The sequence below is a fragment of the Castor canadensis genome, chromosome 5 (assembly GCF_047511655.1).
Source record: "Castor canadensis chromosome 5, mCasCan1.hap1v2, whole genome shotgun sequence".
In the NCBI taxonomy this organism is placed as follows: Eukaryota; Metazoa; Chordata; class Mammalia; order Rodentia; family Castoridae; genus Castor; species Castor canadensis.
The window spans coordinates 156036000-156044062 of record NC_133390.1 but is presented as its reverse complement, the minus strand read 5'-3'; the positions used below and the strand labels follow the sequence as shown (position 1 = coordinate 156044062).

Here is an 8063-nt window from a genome sequence, read left to right as displayed (position 1 = left end):
AAAAAAAAAAGAAAAGAAATACATGTAGGGTCTGGGATTGTAGCTCAGTGGTAGTGAATACTTGGTATGCTGGAGATGCTGGAGGCCTGGGGTTCAACTCCCAGTATTCCCCCCCCACCAAAAAAAAAAAAAAAAAAAAAAGAATTTCTGCTGCACTTCTACTCTGTGCAATGAGAGAACTCTAAATGTTTAGTATATCTCCCTCTGTGTCTGCCATGGACACATTGCAGACAAATAGTGGACAAGGAAGTGAGGAAGAATTAGAGAGTTCCAATAGAAAGTAAATTCGACATTCACGAGGCTCTCCCCCTGTCAGGTGCTGTGGTGGCCACAGGGACCAGGGATGTATTCTCACATCAGGACTACTTGATGAAAGTGTCCTATGAAGTGCTAAGAAATGCAAACAAAGGATGAGTTCTCTTTTTTCTTCCTTTTTTGTGGTACTGGGGTTTGAATTTAGGACCTCATGCTTGTTGGCAGGTACTCCATACTGGAGCCACTCTGCTGGCCCTTTTTGTGTTGAGTATTTTTGTGATGGGGTCTAGTAGACTACTTACCGGGATTGGCTTTGAACCAAGATCCTCTTGATCTCTATCTTGTGAGAAGCTAGGATTACAGACATGAGCCACTGGTGCCCAGTTTGTTGTATCCCCCCCAGGCTGGTCTCAAACTAACGCACTCAAGCCATCTTCCCAGAATAGCTGGGACTACAGATGTGTTACTGTGCCCAGCAAGAATAAGACTTCTTCCTGGCTGAGGTGAGGGCACAAGGAGAAATGGCCTGAATGAAGGTGGGGACGCCAGCACTGGTCAAATGGAAAGCTTAGAAAATTGGGGACCTGGAGCAGGACCCTTCCCCTCTGAGCCTCTGCTTTCTCACTGGCAAAATGGTAGATGTTTCTGCCTCCCTTGGTGACCAGGAGGAGTCATGGAGAGTTGGCTCAGAGTCCAGGCCATGGTCTTGGCACAGAGTGTTCAGTAAACAGAGGAGTTATAGCATGTGTTTTCACGCCAGAGCTGTTTTGCTTCCAGCATTTTTTTTTTTTTTTTTTGCTGGATAGAATCAGGGCCTCAAACATACTCGGCAAGTGCACTGTAGCCCAGCTCGTTTCTATAGTGTGTGTGTATGTATATATATATATATTTTGTCTTTTTGTCACTGTTTTGAGGCGGTCTCACCACCATAGCCCAGGCTGGTGTTCAGCTTGCGATCCTCTTGCCTCCGCCTCCTGTAACTGGAGTTACAGGTGTGAGCCACTGCACCTGGTGTTTCCAGAGTTTGGTTTTTTGTTTTTTTTTTTTTTTTGGGGGGGGGGGAGCGGTGGTTTGAAGTTTGAACTTAGAACTCTTTTTTGTGATGGGCTTTTTCGAGCTAGGGTCTCAGGAACTAGTTTGCCCAGGCTGGCTTCAAACTGCAATCATTTTTTTTTTTTTTTAACTCAGGGCCTCAAGCCCTATCACTTATCCCAGCACTTCCAGGATTTTTAAGTGAGCTCTGTAAGACTGTATTACAAGAATCATGGGACCTTTCTCTTCACTGCCTTCCCCCACATTCCCAGCTGAAATAATGACACCCCTTACCAGACAGTCAATCTCAGGCCTGAGGGAAAACTTGGCTTCATTTCTGGAGAAATGTTCAGTATTCCCAAGGACTGGTTTTTCTATCTCTTACATATTTAAGTCCTGACAAGGAGTTTAAATAAAGACTGCTTGCTTATCTTGTTGCCAAATGGGCATTTTTCTGGTCCTTTTCTGGGTGGTGTGAGTTGAGGGGAGCTTTTTCCTCCCTGTCCCATCTACCCAGGTCAACTCAGGAGAACAAGCCACTGCTGTAGCCAGAAAGGTGGGAGGGACCCTTAAACATACCCCCATGTTCCCACTCAGGGTTCTGGCTCATAGATTTTTTTTTTTTTCTTTCTGAGACAGCATCTCAGGCTGGTCTTGAACTTTCAATCCTTCTGCTTCAGTCTCTAGAGTGCTGGGACTGCAGGTGTGCATCTTTATACCCAGCCATCATAGTCTCTTAGGAAGCCCTTTTCACTTACTTGGCACCATTTGATTCCCCAGAGGCTGCCTGGTTGGCTCTGTGTCCTCATCTGTGACCTAGAGAAGATGGTGACTGCTCTCTGCAGAGTGGTTGTGAGAGTAACAAAAAGCCACATCAGGAGCCCAGCCAGCCCCTGGAGGGAGTGGGATTGACTTTTTTTTTTTTGCAGTACTGGGTCTTGAACTCAGGGCCTTCACCTTGAGTCACTCACCAGCCCAATTTTTGTGAAGGGTTTTTCGAGATAGGGTCTCTCAGAACCATTTGCCTGGGCTGGCTTCGAACTTCGATCCTCCTAATCTCTGCCTCCTGAGTAGCTAGGATTACAGGTGTGAGCCACCTCCACCCAACATGGGATTGACTTCTGACTTTTCTTTTTTGAGACAGGGTCTCACCATGTTACCCAGGCTGATCTGGAAGGCTGGGACTCAAGTGATCTCCTCCCTCTGCCCCTTGAGTTAGGACTAAGGTGCTTGCCACTGCGCCAGCTAGGAAAACCCTTTTCCTTATGGTTTCTTTCTTTTTTTTTTTCCTTTTGGTACTGGAGTTTGAATTCAGGGCCTCACACTTGCTAGGCTGGCTCTCTACCTCTTGGGCCACTCCTTATGATTCCAGCCCTTCCTTACAGTTTCTGTTACTAAGCCTCCCTTTCTGGCTTCCCAGGTGCCCCCTCCACCTCCAGGGCTGGGGGCAAATCGCTCATGTAGACTAATTGCTCAGTGTTAGACTTGATTCCAAATATTAACATAGGACAAGAGCTGAGAGCAGGGACCACAGCTGCCCTGCTCAGTGCTGGAACCTAGAGCCCAGTGCAGGGCCTGGCACACTGGAGGCTTGCAGGGACTGTCCGTTGAATGAGAAATCAACAGCTCATGGAGCTGGCATTAAGATCACGTCCTGTCTCCTGTACTAAGGACACTGGTGCCTAGACAGCTTGAGTGACTTGCTTCAGATCACAACGTGGGAAAGTGGCATTGAACCCACACAGTGGGGGAGGGCTTTATGTGCATGCTTGTGTACACTACAGAAAGCATCCTGTTGACACGTGTTCAAGCTCAGCGTGTTCCTCACCGCCCCTCCCTGAAGTCTTGGCCCTGCACACTCCAGGGCGGGCCTGCCCGGTGCCACGTGACCCGCTCTGGCCCTGGCCCGGCAGCTGCTCCCCAGATGTGCCCACAGCACAGTCTTCCAGCCGCCTGACCGGCGCCTCTGGGCTGGGACTGCGGGAGCTGCGGGGGAGAGACCTTTGGCTCTGGCTGTCCCCGCCCCCTCCCTTGTAACAGGAGGCCACAGCGTACTCCGAACCTTACACCCAGCCCACACTGCCTCTCTGCCCTTCTCAGGGAGGGGCAAACACAAACCCCTCCCCTGCCTGCAGCCCCTGCCATCCCAGCTCCTGTGCAGCCTCACCAGCCCCTAGGCCTCCTGCATCAAACAGCTCTGTCCCACTCCAGCTCCGCTTCCTGGCTTTTCCCTCTGCCTGGGGGACTTATCAACTAGGTCTTTGCAAGACTTCCCATTCTGCAAGTCTCAGGACAAAGGTCTCCTTCTCACAGGCCTCAGAACTCCCTTGGCTACTTTTCTTCCACGTTCCCCTGGTATTAATTATTCAATTAATTACTATCTGAAGTGATCTTTGTTTTCTGGTATATTGTCCGTTCTCTGCCCTCCCCCCCTCCTTTCTCCTACATTTTGAGCATGAAGAAAGCAGGACTCAGGGCCTCAGGGCTCCTTTGATCACCTCTGTGTGTGAGAACTGATAGAGGGCCTGGCCCAGAAAAGGTAAGCAACTTGCTCAAGGTTATACAGCATAGTGCTTGGTATAGAATAATATTTAGAGTAATATTTGTTGAATAATAAGTTATTCCCACCCCATGAACTCCAGGCCTTGTGCTTGCCAGGCAGGTGCTCTACCACATTGAACCACTCCCCCGGCTCTCATGTGCCAAATGGCAAAATCTGAACTTTACCCACAGAGCTATGAAATTTCAGTACTTAGCACAAGAGAAGCACTCACAAATGGGAACCAGGATAGACAGTTTTGTGTCCTTCCCGGGGTCTCATTTTTCCATCCCCCAAATCCAGCAGGAGGCTGGTCACATAATGGGTGTGGGGGCTTTAACCTCTTGGCCTTTAACAGGCTGCAAAAACTCTGCCTAGTCTGCTAAACTCTGTCTAGCTTCCACATTTGCAAAATGGGGACCAGAGCTGACCTTCACCCTAGGGACTCTGCTGGGTTCCTGGGAGTCTGAGGGCCCAAGTCTAGGTTCACCTTTAACCCTCCATCCTGTTTTCCAAAAAGGCACTGCAACAATGGAAAGGAGGCTGGAGCCTGGCAGTCCTGGCCTCCCCCCATCACCTGCAGATGGAGGGGGGTGGGACCTTCCTGTGGCTGGACAAAGGGCCACTGCTGTCCTGGGGTCTCCAGCAGTCACTGGGAGGGGTTATAGGGAGGGGAAGAGCAGAGGCTCAGGGAGCTCCCTTCTTAGATTACTCAGCTCAGGCCAAACCTGCAAGCCTGCACACACATTCTGCTACACACATTCACAGGGAGCAGAATACAAACACATGAACTACATACACATGCTGACCTGGCACAAAGTGACAGCTGCACACCGATACACACAACCAGACCAGCAACCTGCCAGAAAGCACACCACACAATACACTACGATATACAACCAACACACCAACCCCAACTCAGACAGCCAAAACACTGAATCTGCACAACCAACAAAACAGGCCAAGGAGGCCAACACCACAACCATGCAAAGCACTGCCATGGCACTCGCAGCCACACATACACAGGTGCACGCACCTCCACTGAAGCACACAAAATTCACCATCACCATGCACCACTGGATAGTATTGCTCCTACCAAAACATCAGCCTGAGGCTGGGCTGCAGTTCAGTGGTGGTGCAGGAGGCCCTGGGTTCCACAAAAAACCAAAACAAAACCAGAAAACCACCAGCCACACCAAGATACTGACACACATGCCCACATCTTTAGAGAAAACCATCAAATGGAAGAGGGTAAGCCAGCTTCCTCTGAGCACTTACCCCACAGAGCGCATCCCCAGCTGCACCAGGGCAAAGACCCTATACTGGCAAGGTGTGGTGGAACATGCCTGTATTTCCAGCATTCAGGAGGCTGAGGTAGGAGAATCAAGAGTTTGAGGCCAGTCCGGGCTACATAGCAACAAAACAAAAATATCATTCAATTTTAAAGAGTTTAAAAATTAAAACCAAAACACAAAGAGCCCCAAATTGCAGTCCACCTTCCCAAGTCTTTTAGTTATAGTTTAGTTATTATAGTTTCTACCTCAAGACACACAAATTTAGACTTCTACAAGTCCTGCCAGACACAGCCATACCTTCCCAGACCTCACTGGACCTATGCCCAATCATGCAGACCAAGGCAGAGGTGTGGGAGCTGGTCTGACCCTGGCAGCCCAGAGTGTGATGCCACTAGGCAGGAGTGCCCCAAGGCCGGCCGGCTGGCCACACCCTAGGCAAAGCCCAGGCAAAGACCATTACCCCAGGCTACAAGACCTCTGCTGGACTACTTAGGCAGGACAGGGACACCCACCGCATGAGAGACCCCTGGGTGTGGGCATTGGAGGCCTCCCCATATTCCCACTGGAGAAGGATGGACAGGAGGCTCCTGAAGTCCCATCCTCGAAGCAGTTTCCCTCCTCCCTGGTGCCTAGTCAGGCCCTCCTTTGACTCAGCTGCCTCCCATACACCTGGCTGTCTTACAGCCACCCCCACTGCCCCAGGGCCTGGAACCCAGGAAGCAGCTGAAGGTGAGTCTGGCCAGACCCCGCCCAGCTCCCTGTGAAGCACTGGGCAATCCCTTCCCTCCCGGCTCTACCCAACCCTGAGTACCCTGTCACTGAGTGGTGGCACCTGCAGCTCTACACCCTCACCTCAGGCCACAAGCACAGCTACCCTTCTCAAGTGCTGTGTATGACTCAGGACAATCTCTTTCTTACGTTCCCTTTTAAAAAGTATTACTATAGCCAGGCACTGGTGGCTCTCGCCTGGACTCCTAGCTACTTAGGAGGCAGAGATCAGGAGGATCGAGGTTCCAACTCAGCCTGGGCAAATAGTTCTTGAGACCAGATCTCAAAAAAACCCATCACAAAAAAGGGATGGGTGGAGGGAAAGAGGAGGTGGGGGCAAGGGGGAGTAATGACCCAGTCATTGTATGCACCTATGAATAAAGGAAATAAAAACAAAAAAAAGGGCTGGTGGAGTGGCTCAAGGTGCAGACTCTGAGTTCAAGCCCACAATACTGCAAAATAAAAAATTATTATTATTATTATTATTATTATTATTACTATCGCACCAGAAACATTTCAGGAAAAAAGGGACCCAGCAGAGAGAGAGGTCTGTCAGAGGTCCAAAGAGTCCTGGGTTCATATTTGGCTCCACTGCTTGCAAGCTGTATGACTGTGAGTCACCTCACTTCATTGTGTCATTAACTGTGAGAGCGGGTATGGCAAGAACTCCCACCTCTAAGAGGGTTAAATGATTAGGTCACATGAGGAGGTCAGAACCGCTCCTGTCAATGTCAGCATTCTGATCACACCAGTTATTATTTCAGTGACTGTTCTGTCTCTCCTGGAGGTCACTCGTTAAATAATTGACTATGGCTCATGCCTGAAGCAACTCAGAAGATAATCCTAGCTAGTCAGGAGGCAGAGATCAGGAGGATCTAGTTTGAAGCCAGCCCAGGCAAATAGTTCACAAGACCCTATCTTGAAAAAACCCACCACAAAAAAGGGCTGGTGGAGTGGCTCAAGGTGCAGTCCCTAAATTCAAACCTCAGTATCAGAAGAAAAAAAAAAAGTCATTGCCTGTAATCCTAGCCACTCAGGAGGTAGAGATTAGGAGGATCATAGTTCAAAGCCAGCTAGGGCAAATAGTTCAGAAGACCCTATCTCAAAAAAACCCAGCACAAACAGGACTGGTGGAGTGGCTCAAGTGGTAGAGGCACTGAATTCACATCCCAGTACCCCTCCCCCCAAAAAATATCATTCTTGCTTTTTCCTAAGCAAGGACACGTACATGTACGTAGCTAAATACGCACGCCTCTGGATTGTTCCTATTCAATGGTGCTGCACACTTGGCCATTATTAACTTATTTTTTTGTTCCATTGTTAGACAAGAAGGTCGTTTTCCATTTGCTGCTGCCGTGGAAGCAGCTCAGCCCACATCTGCTGAGTGCTGTGTGCCGGCTCTCAGGGCACATCTGTGGGAGTGTGCTGCTGGGTCATAGGGTGTTGAATGTTCACTTTTACTCCATGTTGCCACACTGCAGAGTTTATTTTTCCTCATCAACATTCAAACAGTATGTGTGTGTCTATCAATTCTCTATCTATCTAGATTTTTTTAATTTGAGGTACTGACGGTTGAACTCACACTTGCTAAGCAGGAGCACCACTGAACCACTCCTCCTCCAACCTGTCACCTGTCACCAACATTTAATACCTAATTTCTTTTTTTGATGGTACTGGGATTTGAACTCAGGGCCTCATGCTTGCAAGGCAGGTGCTCTACCACTTAAGCCACTCCACCAGGCCTGTTTTGTGTTGGGTATTTTTGTAATATAATAGGGTCTTGTGAACTCTGTGCCCAGACTGGCTTTGAACCGTGATCCTCATGATCTCTGCCTCCTGAGTAGCTAGGATTACAGGTGTGAGCCACTGGCGCCAGGCCCACAATGACTTTTAACCAAAGCATAACTTTCTCTGTTGGATACCAGTGGCTCATGCCTGAAATTCTAGCCACTTTGGAGGCAGAGATCAGGAGGATTGCAGTTCAAGGGCAGCTTGGGCAAAAAAAGGGAGACCCTATCTACGAAATATTCAACACAAAAAAAAGGGCTCGAGGAGTGACTCAAGTGGTAGAGTGCCTGCCTAGCAAGTGTGAGGCTCCAAGTTCAAACCCTAGTGCTGCCCATCCTCCAAAAAAAAAACCCCACCAAGAAACAAAAAAACCTCACTGCTATTAC

The 8063-nt window shown here is 49.1% G+C and overlaps 1 non-coding gene across 1 annotated transcript; it reads right to left on the bottom strand.

Moving 5' to 3' along the window:
* Positions 1–7554: 7554 nt before the first annotated feature.
* Positions 7555–7627, bottom strand: Trnaa-ugc (transfer RNA alanine (anticodon UGC)). Its single transcript has one exon. It is a non-coding gene; the product is annotated as a tRNA-Ala (tRNA).
* Between the last annotated feature and the right edge of the window lie 436 nt (positions 7628–8063).